Source organism: Vombatus ursinus, unplaced genomic scaffold (assembly GCF_900497805.2).
Source record: "Vombatus ursinus unplaced genomic scaffold, bare-nosed wombat genome assembly UNPS02003292.1, whole genome shotgun sequence".
Taxonomy (NCBI): domain Eukaryota; kingdom Metazoa; phylum Chordata; class Mammalia; order Diprotodontia; family Vombatidae; genus Vombatus; species Vombatus ursinus.
In genome coordinates, this window is record NW_020943070.1 from 12386539 (window position 1) to 12405743 (window position 19205).

Here is a 19205-nt window from a genome sequence, read left to right on the forward strand (position 1 = left end):
CTCATAGTTCTTATATAGACACCTTTTGACTAGAGAATTTAGGTAACTAGGAATTTTATGGTAATTAGGAAAGTGTAAGCTGTTTTTAAGAGAGGAAAATACTTTTATGAAGAAAATGTTTTGATGAAATCTTTGATATTCTTTTAGAGGGCCTACTAAATGTCTATTTGTAAGAAAATCATGTCCAAACCTACTATGAACTTAGAGTTTCGTTCCTGGGTTTATTGTGTCCTTGGATTGGATTTAACTGGGTGCTTTTAGAGAAATAGTCTCAATGGAAGCAGCATCAGAGATCTAAGGCCAGTGATTAATACTAAAGCATATAAGCTGTAAGTAGGAAAGATCTTACTGTTTTGATCTGAATTCATTCCATGGCCTAGCAAGAGTTAAAAGTACTGTTTGAACTTATATGTATAGGATTCAAGTGCTGAAAGTGTCTCATTCTTTCAAATTAAGAATGGTTAGAGAGGAATAAATAAGCTTCAGAAACAGAGAGGCAAATTTATTTAGAGTAGCAACTTACGATCTTAATGGAAATTTGGTTTTACTCAGGATGGTAATAGGAACCAGAACATGTGTAGGAAGTTATGCAAACTACTTACAGCACACTTTGGAGATGTTCCCTAATTAAGCTATACTCCCACCTGAAACACTGTTAAGGGGAATTTGCTATCTAAGACCTTGGGAACTGATAACAAACTATTATTCTGAGTGTAACTCCAGGTATGGTTAACAAGGAACTGATTAAGCTACTGACCCATGACGTCAGCAACCTGCAAAGAGGTTTTGTGAGTTGCACCTATGAGCTGCAAGAGGGTGTTCTCATGGGAAGGTCGGGAGAACGACTTTTCTGCATGGCTGAGGTAGGAGTCTCCTGACTCAATTTCCCACTGTGACACCTGGCAGACTTTAAGCCTGGCTCAACGCAGCTGGCCTTTATGTAACTTCTGCCTGGAGTTAACATGAATCTAGGGAAGCATTGTCCCCTTACTTTAGTTATGTTCCTGTTCTTCCATGGCAAATTCCTAAGTTTTGTAAGCATAAATATCAAATCTATCAAATAATAGATTGATTCAGGAACATCTGAGGTTATTATAAGAAAGATACAAATATAAGACTGAGTTATTCGGTCTAGAATTTCAGAATTAAATATTCAGTCTTGACATCTGTTACTAATATATTCCTGTATAAGTCAGGATCCTTTAATTTCTCATAATGATCATGATGAGGTCTGGAGGTTTGGTGGTCAGCACAGGTCTTTGGGGGGGGGGAAGTTTGTTGAAGATAAACCATATAGGCCAGGTAACGTCCATAAGGATGAGTGGGCATGAGAAAATCTCAGCGTTTAAATGGAGGGTCCTGGTGGAAACAAATTCTTTGCAACTGGTCACCAGGACTGTCCAGGACTCTTTACACAGGATGGTAAGAATTGAAGGAAAGGGAGAAATGAAAATTATGGTATTGAAATAGCAAGGATGGGTCCCTGTGGAGAATCTGGAACAAGCTGAGCCAGACCGATTGGATAGAGACTCTCTTGTTGAAGAAGTATATCAACAATGGTGTGAGGAAACTTCAAAGAGTACCAAATGAGAGGGGGGAATTGAGTGAGATGGATGAAGTTTCCTCAGTACTAAAACTCATAAATTCTCTTTGTACTCCCAAAGAAGCAAGAGCTGACCTGTGTTCCATCTCCTCTAGCAAGATAAACATTGCAAAGACTGCTAGCCTGACCTCCAGAGGCTTCCTGCTTATTTGTCTTTAGGCAGAACTTCTAAATGGTTATCAAAAGTCCTCCTGATTCTTTGCCTCTAGGCAAATATTTCCAAATAAGGGTCTTAGAAAGACACATTTAGATTGTGCACCCTGAAACCCAGCCAATGGGAAGAAGGGTTCAGGAATGGGGGGGGTATCACATTAGGATTATAAAACTTTGTTCTCCATTAACAGACTTTGCGCTCCCCTGACTGCCATCACTTGAACAATGAAGGCTGTGCCCTTTCTCATGAAAAAGAATAAAACTCTTTCTGCACTCTGACTTCTACTCTGGTTTTATTTAGGGTGGTCACCAGTACCACACAGGGTTAAGTGACTTGCCCAGGGTCACACAGCTATTAAGTGTCAAGTATTTGGTCTGAGGCCAAATTTGAACTCAGGTCCTCCCCTCAGAGCTGGTGCTCCATCCACTGGCCACCTAGCTGCCCCTTGCTCTTCATTCTTGAAGAAGACCAGTGACATCAGGGGGGTAATATCTTGACTTGCAAGTGAATTGGATTTAAGTGAGGCAGGGTTATGCAAAGTTACCCATCAGCCTCACTCTCTCCTCCAGAGTCATCTGAGTCCAGTGGCAAGACATAGGTCAGGATGACTGTAAATGGCCCCGGATGCAGTGGGAGACCTTGGCCTTTTTAAGCTAAAGTCTTTCCCAGGTCTCAGTTTGTCTGAGGCAACACCCATTCGGTGATTCAGTGATTTAAGGCTAAGTAAAGGAGGCAAAAGATGGCCTTGTTTGCCTACACACACACACAAAAAAAATCAATCTGGGAGGGAAAAATCCTCAGGGTTCCCGGCCAGAACCAAAACAATTGCTCTGAGTCATTAAATACACTCTGAGTCATTAAAACCCAAACAATGAGCAAATGAGGCTTGGGCAGGAACCTATTATTAGCTAATGAGTGAGAGCCAGCATGATTTGTTTTTAAGGCATAGTCAAGTAGTTGATTTGAATCCCAATGGGCTTTATCAAAGCCTAGTTTTCTAGAGCTCTAAGAAATCACAAATGAAACTACCTGGACAAAAGGGTTAATTGTCCCAGTTTGGGGGGGAGGAGGGAATTATAAATAAGTAGAGAAGAAATATTTTAAACTATATCATAAGGCCATAATTAACAAAACTATCTGGTACTAGCTAAGAAATAGAAAGGTGAGATCAGTGGAACAGAGTAGACATACAATTTACAGCAGTAAACAAATATAATAACCTTGTATTTGACAAGTGTAAAGACTTAAGAATTTAGGATAGAATTCATCACTTGGTTAAAAAAAAAATTGTTGGGAAAACTGGAAAGCAAGATCACAAAAATTGAGCATGACCAATATCTTCTGCCATTTACCAAGACAAGGTCAAAATGGATACATGACAAGTGAGAAATTTGAATCATTATGTGTGGTACAGCGCCTCTAACACAATTAAATTCAGAGACTTCTCAAGGTGGAAGCAAAAAGTTACTCTTTATTACAATCTCACGAGAAGGGGCATCTACCCGTCCAGTACACTACCAGCATGAAAGAGGCGAGGCACAAAGGACAAAGCAAGGTTATATATCTTAACCAAACAAGGAACTCCCACCCCACCACTATCCCTTACTCCCATTGGCTGGGAGGCGGGCTTACATTCTAGGCCCGAAAATCTTTCCCATTCCCAAAGAACAAGGAAACAGGGTATAGCCAATCCAAACATACATGTCCTTATTTAGTATACCTAATGCTTAAGTGGCAGTGGCAATCAAGAGAGGGTTTAAGGCCGAATTAAACTTATGGCCTGCTAGTTCTCTCAAAGCCTATCTCTAGTTTCAAGACAATCTTTTCATCACCACCCTGAGAAGTCTTCACAGAGGTTATATCTCATTCAATTATTATTCAATTTGATATGATAGGAGGAGTGATTATAAGTTCTGTATATTTGGCCCCAGAGCTGTGAGCTGCAGGTGGTAAGTCACTTGTATAATCATAGGAAGCTAGCTAGGGGACTTCCACCCTTGTTTTTCTCTGTCATGGTGACCAAGTCCAATGGGGACTACATGGAAAGTCCTCCAAAATTACTTTTTATACCTCTGGATCATTCTCTCTTGTTCAACACGAGCAAGTGTCCATCTTGTGACCATCTTATAACTACTGAGTCAGTAGAAATATTTTCTGTCTTGCCCAATCCATAACTCTGCTGATATATTGTTCTGCTTATTATAGCCTATGTATCATAAGCCAATCAGTGGAATTATCCTGTATCTGGTATAGCTGTTCTTGAATATTTACATATTTAACCCTATAAAAATAGGGCCCTGGAAGGAGAGAGCATCTCAGGTTGTGAGGAAGATCTGAGGTCTACTTCATTAGAGGGGACCATAGACCTTTAATAAAGTGTCATTGGCTCAGAATTCTGTTTCAGCCTCTCTTATTATAGGTTGGATAATTTTTATTACCACATAGATATATTACAAGAAAATCTGAAGAACATGGAACATATTACTTATCAGACTTATGGACAGGTGAACAGTTTATGAATAAACAAGAGATAGAGAGCAGAGTGAAGCATAAAATGGAAAATTTTGATTACATTAAGAAGTTTTTGTGCAAATAAAACAAATGTAGCCAAGATCAGAAGGAAATCAATTCACTTATTAACACACATTTATTTAGCAGTTACTATTTACCAAGTACTGTGCAGAGGGCTGGATATAAAAAGGAAGAAAGAAATAGTCACTGCACATTCTAACAAAAGAGGCAACATTTAAATAATTAGGTACATTCGAGCTATATACTGAGCAACTGGAAAGTAATCTCACAGGGGAAGGCTCCAGCAGCTGGAAGATATAAGAAAGCCTTGCTGCCAAACAGGTTATTTAAGCTGAGTCTTTCAAGGAAGCCAAGGATTCTAAGAGGGGGAGATGAGGCAGGTCACTAACAGTTGAGATATGGGACAGGATATAAGAATTGATCAGTCTAGGAATAGAATTGTAATTGACACCTTCTTATCAACCAACTAATCAACAATTATTTATTAAGCATTTACTATATTCCAGGTACCATGCTAAGTACTGGAAATACAGGTACAAAGAATGAAATAATCCCTACTCACCAGGGACTTACATTCTAATGGGGAGACAAGTACATTTATAAATATATGCAGCATAACTATAAAGCCAAAAAATATATAAATATATGTGTTGTATGTATATGTGTATTTGTTTATACACATGTATGTTTGGTTAAATACAAATAGTTTGTGATGGATAGCATTAACAGCATTAGGAGGGATCCGGAAAGGCTTCATGCAGAAGACAAAAATTGAGTTGCACCTTAAAGGAAGACAGGGAGTCTATGAGATAGATGTAGGGAGAGAATGCATTCCAGCCATGTGGCCGATATAAAGGCAGGAAGGTGGGAAGTGGAGCGTCCTGTGTGAGAAACAGAGAGAAGGACAGTTTGGTTGAATCACAAAGTATGGAAGGACGAGTAACGACCCACAAGACTGGAAAAAATAGATTGTGACCGTTAAAAATAGTTTTAGGCCTTTAAAAGCTTTATGGAAGAGTTTATATTTTTATACAAAAGGCAATGGAAAACTCCTGTAGCTGACTGAGTAGGGGAGTCACAAGGTCAAACTTGTGCTTACGGAAAATTACTTCAGCAGCAGTGTATAGGATGGACTGGTATGGCAAGAGATTCGAGGCACAGACTAATTAGGAGGTTTGAGGAAATCGAAATTATTCTATACCATTTAATAATTGATTCTATTCTGTAACTGACCCTATTCTATATTACTGCTCCATTTCGTCAAGCCACATTTCTTGAGTTAAACTCAGAAATACAGTTTTCCCTCCCAGTTTAAAGGTCTGACTGAAAGGAAAAGTTGTTATCATTCACGCCATTAGCCCCTGGGACACCTGCTTGTTGTCTATAAGCGCCAATTGGCTTAACCTAGTGCCACTCCCCGAAAGATATGTCATCTGTCATCGCCTTGACGTATTGCCAGCCCTTATGCAATTAGGGGAGGCTTGATCTACCATGTTCCACAATCCATTCTAAATGGCTATGTGACTTTAATATTAAAGATCATATTGTAAAAAAATGAGAAGAGAAGCAGATCATATAACTCTCACAGCTATGTGTAGAAGATATATTCTTAACCAAACAAGGAATTGAGGCCATCACAAAATATAAAAGAGAGAACTTTGATTACATGAAATTGGAAAGCTTTTTCACAAACAAAATTAATGCACCTAGGATAGGAAAGGAAGCAGTCAAATGGGAAAAAAATATTTATATCAAATTTCTCTGGTAAGATTTTAGAATCCAAGACAAACAATTAACAGATATATGTGTGTATGTATATCTATACATACACACGTTCGTATATATGTATGTATAGCCATTCTTCAGAAGATAAGCAAAGCATATGAGCAAACAATGCTTAAAGAAATAATAGAGTATTAACTACCACATGAAAGAATAGTCCAAATCACCCATGCTAAGGGAAATCAAAATAACTCTGAGATTTCACCTCATACCCTTAAAATTGGAAAAGATGACAAAACACAGGAATAGAGAGTGTTGGAGAGCTTGGGAGAAAATAGATACATTAGTGCATTCTTTGTGAAGTTATGAACCAGCACAACCCATTTTGGAAAACAATTTGGAATCATGCAAGTAAAGTGATTAAAATGTTCACACCCTTTGACCCAAAGATTCCATTACTAAGAAAAAGTTCCCAAATACCAAAATATTTATAGCAATACTTTTTTGTGATAGCAAAGAAATGGAAATAAAGTTGATGCCTGTCCACTGAGGAATGGCTAAACAAATTGGAGCATGTGAATGTAATGGGATATTATTACTCCACTATAAGAAATTACAAATGTGATGGATATAGAGAAACATGGAAAAATCTGTGTGAACTGATGTAGAACAAGATAGAGCCAAGAACACAATACACATGATGACTACAACAATGTAATGGGGAAGAAACAACCACATCCTTTTTCCCTCCATAAAAAAAAAAATCAAAGTGAAAGTCCCAAATTATAAAGAACAAGCATAGTTTGAAAAAAGATATATGACAAGAAGCTCCCACCCCTCATCCCTTTGCAGAGGAAGGAGACCCACAAATGCTGAACTATACACATATTTTTCAATGTATTGCCCAGTTATGTTGGTTTTTTCCTTCCTTTTTTTCTTTTTTTCCTTTTTTATGTCTAAAAAATATTATTATTCGTTTTTGGAGAGGCTCTCCAGGAAGAAGAGAGGGAGAGATACTGAGGGAAATTATGGTGATATAAAACAGTTGAATAAAAACTTATTTTAAAAATAATAATTGGAAAGTTTGGAAAGTTTGTATGAATTTTATGAATTCAATTATGGAAATGTTGAGTTAAGATATCTACAAGATATCTAGTTTGAGATGTCCAATGAGGGAGGTGATAAGTAAGGGAACAAGCATTTATTAAGTACCTATTATGTGCCAGAAACTGTGCTAAGCACTTTACAAATATTATTCCATTTGATGCATTTCAGATGTCTGGATAGGGGAAGATCTCATAACCAAGCAAAAGATAGAAAGGTTTAAAGGAGATAAAATGGAAATTTTTGATTATGATATAAAAAAGTTTTTATACAAACAAAATCAATGCAGCTAAAATTAGAAGAAAAGCAAGAAACTGGGAGGGGGAATCTCTGTAGCAAATTTCTCTAATAAAGGTCTCATTTCTAAGTTATATAGGGAAGTTAGTCAAATTTACAGGGGGAAAAGTCATTTCCCAATTAATAAATGGTTAAAGGATATGGATAGGCAATTTTTAGAGGAAGAAATCCAAGCTATCAATAGCCATATGAAAATATGCTTTCAATTCCTAACAATTAGAAAAATGCAAATTAAAACAACTCTGAGGCACCACCTCAGAATCATCAGATTGCCAACATGACAGAATGCTAGAAGAGATGTGGGAAAAACAACTACAATAATACACTATTAGTTGAACTGTGACCAGTGGGACAGTCTAATTCTGGAAAGCAATTTCCAAAAACTCCCAAAGCTATTAAACTGTGCATATCCTTTGACCCAATGATACCACTACTAGGTCTATACTCCTATAGAAATCAAGGAAAGAGGAAAAGGACCCTGATGTACAAAAATATTTTAGTAGATCTCTTTGTAGTGGTAAAGAATTGGAAATTGAGGAGGTGCTCAGCAATAAGAAGATGGCTGAACAACTCATGGTACAAGAATGTGATGGAATTCAACCACGCTATAAGAAATGATGAAAAGGACAGTTTCAGAAAAACCTGGGAAGACTTGCACAAACTGATATAAAGAGAAGTGAGCAGAATCAAGAGAAAAGTTTATACAACAGCAATATAATGAAGATAGTCAAATTTTGAAAGACTTAGTAACTCTAATCAACACAATAATTAATCACAATTCCAAAGGACTCATGATGAAATGTGTTATCTACCTCCAGAGAGTAAGGCTGATGAATTCAGCATATTGATTGAAACATGTTTTCTTCTCTTCTCTCCTCTCCTTTCTTTCCTTTCCTCTCTTCCCTATTCCTTTCTCTTTCTTTCTTCCTTTTCTTTTCTTTCTGGACAAGGCTAATGAAGGAATTTGCTTTGAACCACTATACATATTTGTGATGGGTTTTGTTTTTCTTGCCTTTTCAATGTGGGAGGGAAATAAAAAGGAAAGGAGAGAATTCAGAAATTAAAATAAAATTGAGTTTAAAAAAGAAAAAAAGGTAGTGTCCTGGAGACTGGTAGACTAAAACTTCTAGAATGTTTATTGGGTGGTAGACATGGATTGAGTGAACCTCAAATGAGAAGATGTTACTGAGTGAGGTTACATTGGAGGGGGCAATAGGGAGCAAAAAATATTACAACTCCCTCACCTCAACAAGTGATTGGAAGGAATGAGTGAAAGCGCAACCAGTGTTGGAAAGGGAGACCAGGGAAGCTACATTATCAGGAGGAAGCCAGACTTTGGTGAAAGCCAGAAGATGGAAGGAATTGGAAACAAAAAGATTTAAGATGAAAGCCAATTTGTTGCTCATGGAATAGGTATTCCAGAAAGGCAGGGGACTCATGCCCAAAGGAATTGTATTTCTCTTTTTCTCCTAGGAGGCTAGAAACCAGATAAGAGACCTAGTTGGACAGAAAGGCTTTTTCTCCCCTTATTATAAAAGGCAGAAGACTGGTATGCAATAGAATCACATTTTTCCTCTTCCCAAATTAGTCTGGGGACTAGGAAGGAGACCTGCTTGAATGGAATGGCATTTTATCCCCTCACCACAAAGACAGAAGACAGGTGTACAACAGAATGGTGTTTCTTCTCAGGAAAACCTGGGCTCATGGCCCATCACTGATATATATGGGCTGTGTGACCATAAGCAAGCCACTTAGCCTCTTGGTGTAGCAGGCAACTCCTTTAAGATTATTAAATTGCAGAGAAGGTGCCAACATGAAAGGGCGGAAGGATATTCCTCACCTGAAAGTTCCCTATATCTATAAAATAACAGGCCCACTCGCTATTCCCACTTTCTGAGGCAACTAATCCTACTTTTGGGCAACTCTGTTAGAAAGTTTGTGTATTACATTGACTGAAACCTACTTCTTTGTAATTTCCATGAATTATCCCTTTCTGGACTATCTAGGGAGAAGCTGAAAACATCAATCCACATCTTCCCAATGAAAGTCATTCAAATATATGAAGATTACTAATCCCCCCCAAAAAATTTCAAAACCTCATATAAAGTTATTGTTTAAAATGATATGCCATTTTGCATTATCTATTCTACTGTTGTTCTTCTTCCTTAGTAATAATAATTCATATTTATATGTTGATTTAAAGTTTACAAAGCACCCTGCACATATTCTCTCAGATTAAGTAAAAATTTCAAAATAGTTAAAAAACACGAAGAGGTTTTGGATTCAAGAAGAGGCTGGATACCTACCCATATTATGTTGTAGGGAGGATTCCTTCTTGGGCATGGGTTGGGAATGAGTTGACTAGATTCCACCTCTGAATTTCTGTGATTTTCTGATTCTATTATCTTGCATTATTAAAAGCATATCAAAATGAATAGACAGTTGGCCTCATCATGAGGAAGACCCTGACTTCAAATCCTATCACTGACCTTTCCTGGTTATGTGACCCTGAACAGGTCACTTAACTCCTCAATGCCCAAAGCAATTCTCAAAAACTATGGCTTCAGGGCAGGTGCTTCTCTGCATTATTTGAGGGGCATGCCTTACCAGAAGTTACTTTCACCACAGAAATCAAGATCTAGTTAAAAAAATAAAATAAAAAAATAAACAAAGCCAAGGTCTTATCCTTCTCATTCACTATTTACTACAGTTCTCTGTCACACAGACCTTGATCACGAACAATGGGAAATATAAGAAGGTGAAACAATGGAGAGTATAAAACTGCAGTGTGAAACAATGGGAAAAATAAAACCACTAGGTGAAATGAGGGGAGCATAATAGCACAAGGTGAAACAATGAGGAGTATTGAACCACAATGTTTCAACCTCTGCAATAGAAAACGTAACCGTTCAAAGAAATGGAACATTTTACGCAAACTTCTCTTTGTTATCCTCTTTACAAGTGAAATAAAGCCAAGTAGATGGTTCATTTATGGTATATGTCATTGTTTCCCAAAGTGAGGTTTATAATGGTTCATGAAAAGAGAGAAGAGTGTTCTTTCTGAGCCAACAGCGGGAGTTCTTCAGAAAGTTTCATGGGATTTAGAGCTGTAAAGGACAACAGAGTTTAGTCCCACTCGTTTTACAAACTAAGAAACAAGCCCAGAAAATTGAAGTGATTTGGTCAGGGCCCAAGTAGGTGATAGAGCTAAGTAAGATTCAATCCATGTCTCCTGAATTCAAATTAGGTGTTATATTACTTTGAGGGGGGAGAGAGGAAAGTGAAAAGGAAGAGAAAGAAGAGAGGAAAGAGAGAAAGAGAGAGAGAGAGAAAGAAAGATTACGCACATTTTAGGGTCTTTTAGGATCATGGCACCGTAGATTTAGAGCTGGAAGAAGCATCTAGTCCAACCCTTTCATTTTACAGATGAGGAAACTGGCCCAGCAAGATTACCAGCTTATCTAAGGTCACACAGAATGCACGTGGCTTTTCATGCAGAGGTTTCAGTGATCTCATGGATTTAGGTGGGCACTAACATTGCTCAGCAAAGGCAAAAAAAATACCCATTTCTTATCGACTTTCTAGTCTCCACCTTACCATTTCCAAGCAAAACAAGTCTCTTCTTTGGAGTATATTATTTCTTAGTCACGTTGACTATTACACTGTCAGTCAGAAGGAATGGGCAGAATTCTTTGGTTTCTCTTTTAAATTTTCAGATACTTAAACTAACTTCCACTAAGAAGTACATTTAGGGTAGTGTATTCCTGCAATGGAAATTCTCATTAATTCAGACTGGTCCTTTTCGTACACATTATAAGATTATCGATCTAGAGATCTAAGAGGAGGTGTGTAATTAAGGGGGCTGAGTAATAGGAAGAAGTACAGCTTAGCTCACCCACCAAACCTCCCCCACAAAGATCTATAAAATGCACCAGACCAAATTCTGATCAGAAAACAAGGGAAAAACGTTCTAAAATGTTCATATCCTTTGATGCAGAGATTCCATTATTGGACTTATCGCAGAAAAGAGGCCATTAATTAAAAGAAAGTCCTCATAGACATCCAAAATACTTATGGGGCAGCTAGGTGGTACAGTGCATAGAGCACTGGTCCTGGAATCAGGAGGACCTGAGTTCAAATCTGGTCTCAGACCAGACACTTGATACTTACTAGCTGTGTGACCCCGGGCAAGTCACTTAACCACAATTGCCTCAAAGAAAAAAAAAAAGAAAAAGAAAGAAGTTGCAGGATATAAAATAAACCCACACGAGCCATCAGCTTTTCTGCATATTACCAGCAAAATCTGGCAGGAAAAAATAGAAAGAGAAACTGCATTTAAAAGAACTATAGACTATATAAAATACTTGCGAGTCTACGTGCCAAGACACAGGAACTATATAAATAGAATTACAAAAGACTCTTTTCACCAAATAAGATAGATCTAAATAATTGGAGAAATACTAATTGTTCATACATAGGGAGAGCCAATATAATAAATGACAATACTATCTATATTAACTTATTTATTCAACGTCATCTCAATCTAACTACCAATGAATTACTTCATAAACCTAACAAAAATCATAATAAATTTAATCTGAAGGAACAAGAGTTCAAGAATATCAAGGAAATCATTGAAAAGAAAATGAGATAGAAGGGAGCCCAGCAATACCAGATCTCAAATTATACTACAAAGCTGCAATCATCAAAAACAATTTGATAATCTGTAAAAACAGGGAGCATGATCAATGGGAAAAAATAGGTACATAATATTCAGATGCAATATACAAGGCAGCTAGGTGGTGCAGTGGATAAAGCTCTGGTCCTGGAGTCAGGAAGACTCATTTTCCTGAGTTCAAATCTGGCCTTAGATATGTACTAGCTATGTGACCCTGGGCAAGTCACTTAACCCTGTTGGCCTCAGTTTCTTCATCTGTAAAATGGGCCGGAGAAGGAAATGACAAACCATTCCAGTATATTTGCCAAGAAAACCCCAAATGGGGTCTCGAAGAGTTAAACACAACTGAAAAATGACTGAACAACAACATACAGACACAAATGAGCACGGTAACTTAGTAACTGATAAACCCAAAGATTACAGATATTGGGTCAAGAACTCACTATTTGATAAAACCCATTGGGAAAACTGGAAAATGTTCTGGCAGAAACCAGGTAGAGACCAATATCTCACATTACATGCCAAGATATGTTCATGATAAGCACATGATATAGACATAAAGGGTGATATCATAAGCAAGTTAGTGGAACATGGAATAAATTACCTATCATATCTATGGATAGGGGAAGAGTTCATGACCAAAGAAGAGATACAGGTTCACAGAAAGTAAAATGGATAACTTTGTTTACCTAAAATTAAAAAGTTTTTACACATACAAAATAAATACAGCTAAAATTAGAAGAAAAACAGGAAACTGGGGGAAAAATATTTGAAACACATTTATCTCATAAAGGTTTCATTTCTAAGATATATATAGTGAACTGAATCAAATTTACAAGAATAAAAGTCATTCCCCAATTGAGAAATGGTCAATGAACATGAATAGGTAGTTTTTAGAAGAAGAAATCCAAGCTGTCGATAGCCATATGAATAAAAAATGCTCTAAATCACTAATTAGAGAAATACAATTATGAGGTATCAGCTCACATTCATAATATTGACTAAGATGACAGAAAAGGAAAACGACAAATACTAGAGGGGATGTGGGGGAAGCATGTACACTAATGTTCTGTTAGTGAAGCTGTGAACTAGTCCAACCATTCTGGACTTAGCATATAGACTGAATCATATTTTTTCTCTTTCTTTTTCTTGATTTTTTTTTTTTTGTGGGGGAAGGTGGGGGTGAGAAGACATGGCTAAAGCACAGATTTGTTTTACATGCCTGCATATTTGTAATGAGTTTTGTTTTTTTGCTTTCTCAATGGGTAGAGACAGAAGAATGGGCAAGAGAGAAATTGGAACTGGAAAAAAAAACTGAAAAGTCTCTGTGCTTTTTTTTTTCTTTTTTTTGGTGAGGGCAATTGGGGTTAAGTGACTTGCCCAGAGTGACACAGCTAGTGAGTATTATGTGTGTGAGGTCATATTTGAACTCAGGTCCTCCTGACTCCAGGGCCGGTGCTCTATCCACTGCACTACTTAGTTGCCCCTCTGTGCTTTTTTTTTTTAACATAATTGTGAAATAGTCAATACAATAAAATAGAAAAAAGAAAAGCACCGTGGACCTGGAGTCAAGATACCTGCTTTAGGTTCTGACAACATGACCATGGACAATTCATTTTATTTAAGTTTCAAGTTCCTCTGAAAAACGAGAATAGCTGCTTGTTTCATAAGGTTTTGGTAGGAAAAGCATTTTGTAACACTTAAAGTGCTATGTAAATTCAAGTTAGCATTAATACTTGTGTTCCACTTAGATCTAACCGAACAAGAATAAGAGAAAAGGTCTTCAGCTACCCCACTCTTATTAGGGAGCTATTGGCTAGATTTTAAGAATCTGAGCCGCAGCCTTTGTCTGAGTGACCTAAAGACAATAACGCAGGTGAATCAATCTCTTGGCTGAGAAATACAAATTACAAAATATTCTTGTTTCTTAGTGACACCTACTGGGTCTACCCAGAACTGCAAGAGAATAAATCCTCCAGCAATAGCGGACTGACGCTAGAAGGCCAAAGGGACCAGAAACAAGTGTTAATCTTTTGGAGAGGGCTGCTCAATAATAGCTTCTGTTTCTTTTCCAAGAGATTGTTTTCTTTTCATCATCCTTTCAGAACTTCCCTTCTTTAATATTATGAACTGCATACTTGCAAGGAGTGAGTTGGTCTCAGTGGAATGGACATATCAAGTATACATTTCCCAGATTTCCTGGGTGATGAATTCAAGCTAAGAGAGAAAAAAACTAATCTCATAAATTATGTTTTCATATCATGAAAATCTTTGGCACAAGTTTTATACTTCACATCCTACCCAGCAGTCCCACATCTAGGACCATACTGCCAATAGCCCTGCCAAGGCCTCACTTCTCTCCACCAGGACAGAAATGCCAGAAACCATAGGCCCAAGTCCTTGAAGGGATCATTCATCTCAGCTTTAAAACTCTTGCTCAAGAACTGAGCGTTCTTGATCAGTAAGCACAAATGCACCTACCCTACTTTACCCTAGACCAAACCATACTTCAGATCCCATTCAACCACTCATGCCAGCCATCTTGTCAGCTGCCTTGTGCACTTGTCTATCTCTTGCTCTGGGCACAGAAATCAAATCCAAACTACTATGGCCCTTTGGATCAACTTATCAACCCTGTAAGTCACTAGACCAACATACCCCAGAAAAAGCATTTATTAAGTACTTGCTGTGTGCCAAGCACTTTGCACGGGGATATGAAAAACAAGACAGGCTTACATTCTAATGGGGAAAGACAATATATAAAAGGAGGTCTCATCAGTCATCTAGGTTGCCTCACAGTGAATTTATCCTGGTGGGAAAGAGAGGACCAAGTTGCTGATATTTTGGAGAGTAAGCCCCAAGGAAGTGAGCAATGTGTTTGGGACTTCTGAAGAAAGGAAAGTGTTCTGGACTGGGCCTTGAAATACTCAAAAGCACTCATGAATACTGGATGGAAGATGAGGCAACAGTGCAGAAATACCCCACTCCTAAAAGTGGTGGTGATGGGAGCGGGACAGGGAATTCTGGAACAAAATACAGGAAATAAAACCTATTTTCATGCTGAAAAAAAATGCCATTTTTTTATTTCACCCCATAGACAATGGAAAGCCAACAGATTTTAGAGCACAGGCATAATCTGATCAGACCTATGCTTTTTTTCAAGATTTTGTCAGCTGTATGAATGGATTAAAGAGGAACAGAGGCTCAGGTAAGACCAGTTGGGCCTGACTCAGGACCAATCCTTTGACAGTGTAGCTTTGATGTGGAGGTGAGTTAGGTACAGAGAAAGTACAAACCATAATGGGAAAGGGCTCCAGTAACTTGGAGAATCAGGATAGGCCTTGTAGAAGAGGTGACACTTTATCTGAGACTTAGAGAAAGCTAGGGATTCTATAAGGTAGAGGTCAAGAGGGACCTCCAGCTATACGGGCCAGCCTATGCAAAGACATGGAGGAAGAAAATGGAATGTAGGCTAATGGAAATAAAAAGTAGGCCAGTTTGGTTAGAACACAGAGTACGTGAAGGGAAATAATATGTAATAAGCCAGGAAAGGTAGGCTAGAAGCAGACTGTGAAGGGCTTTAAAAACCAAAAAAAGAGGGTTGTGTTTCCTCCTAGAAGTCACTGGAGTTTCTTGAGCAGGGAAGTGGCATAGTCAGACTTGTACTGTAGGAATATTAATCGGGCTGTATTTCCACCATTCTATACTTGAATTTTTTTAACCCAAATGTAGAACTTTACCTTCCTCTCAATTAATCAATTCCTTCCCGTTTGATCCCATCTTCTGTGGAACTGTCAAGTTCTCTTTGGATAACACTTTCTGTATTCAACATATTAGCTATCCTTCCCACCTTTGTGCCATCTGAAAATTTGAAAAGCATCCTCAAAGTCATTAATAAAAATGTTTACTAGAACAGAGCTAAGGATAGATCACTGAGATCAATCCATTGGAGACAAAATTCCATGTTAACAATGATTCATCAAAAACTGCCCTTTAGGTAGTTATTTCACCAATTTCAAAACCAATTGTACTTGAATGCTGTGCTAAGGAAAGTGAAATTGATTCTATAGGCAATGAGGAACTACTGAAAGTTTCTGAGCAGAGAAGCAACCTGCAAAGCTGTGCTGTAAGAGGATAAATCTGTTGGTAGTGTATGAGATAGATTGGAATGAGGAGAGAGACTGAAGGCAGGAAAAGCAGTGAAGAGGCTGTTTCGATAGTTTAGGTATGAGATGATAAGGGCCATATGATCATGGTAGAATCAGAAAGGAATCGATGGTAAATACATTACCAAGGAATAATCTATCACACATTGTAAGTCCTCCAGTCCCTCCGAGCTCTAAATCTATAATTCTGTGATCCATCCTTTGCATCCTAAAAGTATCAGAGAGTATATGCAAAGTGCTTTGTAAACTTCAAAAAATCATGTCACTTAACATTATTTTTGTTATGATTATTTTAGTCACGTGTTTTCCCCATCAGCAACAATTTCCAATTATTCTTTCCCAACAGAGAACATAAGAATTACCAAATCTGGTTTATCATTGGGAATAGTGGGGTGCTGAGCTGGTGCCAGTGCATGTAAGAAATAAATCTGATTTTCTTACCCATGGCAATATCACTTCCCCTGAGGCTTTTCAAAGGGACGTTGGAAGGATAAACTATCCTTACCACCTTTTAATCCCAGAATCATGAAAAAGTACTACAAAAACTTCAACAATCAGTCCTGCAGCATTTCTTTTTCTAGTTTTTAATCACTTTGAGGGAGCTTTCTTTGAATCCTTGCAATTTTCTTCCACACTTCAGAAATTGTCACTAGGACTCTGGTTGCCGATTTGTTGAACCAAGAGGTTAGTGAAAGGTCTATTTGGCTTGCCCTAGATAGATCCTGGAAAACCAGGAACTCATCACCTAAAATGGCTAAGCATTGATATTCTTATGTACCTCCTTCCATATAAAACATACATGAGATCTGCTTGTAGAGATTTTAGCCATTTTGATTTAACCCCCAAGGCATAAAGCTTTCTCTACCAATATTCTGACTGAAAAGGAAACAAAACTGCAATTCAAACAAGTCTGTTGTCTATCACAGTGGTTCTCAAAGGGAGTGTACCACCAAATGTATGGAACTTACACATGTATGGAACTAATACATGTATGGAACTAAATGTAACACATGTATGGAACTAAATGTACGGAACTTACACTTGCAATTGTATGTCTATGTGCAAATTCTACATTCTCCTATAATGTTCCTCAAAAGGAATGCCATTCCATGAGCAAAACAAGTTTGAGAACATTGGTCTATCTCCTTCTTTCCTCTTCTGCTGCCACCATTCTAGTTTAATCCCTTATGACTTTTCACCTGAACCATGACCCAACTGGTCTCATCTGAGCCTCTGCCCCTCTCTAACCCATTCATACAGCTGACAAAATCTTGAAAAAAGCATGGGTCTGAACAGATTCTGCCCGTGCTCTAAAATCTTCTGTTGGCTTCCCATTGTCTATGGGATGAAATTTTTAAAATGGCATTTTTTTTTCAGCATGAAAATAGATTTTATTTCCTGTATTTTGTTCCAGAATTCCCTGTCCCGCTCCCATCACCACCACTTTTAGGAGTGGGGTATTTCTGCACTGTTGCCTCATCTTCCATCCAGTATTCATGAGTGCTTTTGAATATTTCAAGGCCAAAAATGTATTCTTCTTCCTTCCTTTCTTTCCTTTTTTTCTTTCATTCATTGATATCTTTCATTTTAACATCAGGTTGATCTACAAATATATTCCTCCCTCCTAACTCACCCAGAAAGCCATCCCTTCTTTAGACAAAGGGTTTTTAAAAAGAGGGGGAGGAAGTTCAGCAAAATTAACCAACATAACAATCAATCAATCAACATTTGTTAAGCCCTATGTGCCAGGCAGGGCTCTGAGGATACAAATATTAAGGAATAAAAAAAGCTTTTTGCTTAATGAGCTTACATTCTAATGGAATAGTCAATTTATAAACACACACATATGTGTGTGTATATACAATAAAAGAAATAAATATAAAATAGTTAAATATAAAGTCATTTGGAAGGACCTTAGCAATTGGGGAAATAGGAATACGCTTCATGTGGCAAAAAAAAAACAGTCTCTGCTCTCAAGGACCTCATAATCTAAGGAGGGAGACAACATGTAAACAACAAATTACAAGCAAAGTATATAGCGCTAACCAACAGAGATAAAGTATTATTAAGGGACATCAGGAAAGGCCACCCCTGCACATAAGGAGAAGATACTATCTGGGGCAGAGGTTCTTAACCAGAAACATTTTGATAACTGCATTTCGGTTGGTTTCTTTCATGATACTAAATATTTTGTTTTATGTATTTAGATACCTTAGTCTAAGAAGGGATCTATATGCTTCACCAGACTGAAAAAAGGCAGTCATGATACAAAAAAAAAATTAAGAATTCTTAGGTTACATATCCCTAAAGAGTCAACGAAAAATTAATTTAAACAATTTATTTTAATCAAGTAAATTGATTATTTAATTAATTAATAAACTAGCAAAGGTACAGACAGCGAGCGGTGTGCGGGAGACAGGTCCCACAGGTGAAACCTGATTGTTCAACTTTCGGCGTATTTCAGAGAGCCAGTTGTTAAATGTTTAATACATGATGTAAAATAAACCTACATAAATTATCAGGATTTCAGGACATTTCCAGCAAAATTCCGCTGGAAGAGATAGCAAGACAAATGCCATTCAAAGACAGAAGGAGAGCATTTCGGTCCTTTCCTCCAGGATGTCGGAGGCTGAGCTCCCGCCTGGCGCCAGGAGGGGGCGACACCTTCTGCCCCAGGTTCTCTAGTGCGGTTGCGAGAATAGCCTAGAAGTCGCAAAGACTCGAGTTCGAAAGCGACCTCGCTGGTCAGGTCGCTTAATCTGCCTGCCTCCTTTTCATCGTCTGTAAAATGGGGATAACAGACCACCCCCAACCCCTGCCCTTCCAGGGTTGTGAGAATTAAGTGACTGGATAACCACAAAACTCGGTTAACAGTTTCTTTACCACCGTCCCGTCTCAGCTCGCGCAGACGCAGTGACACCGCCGGCGCAGACGCAGTGACACCGCCGG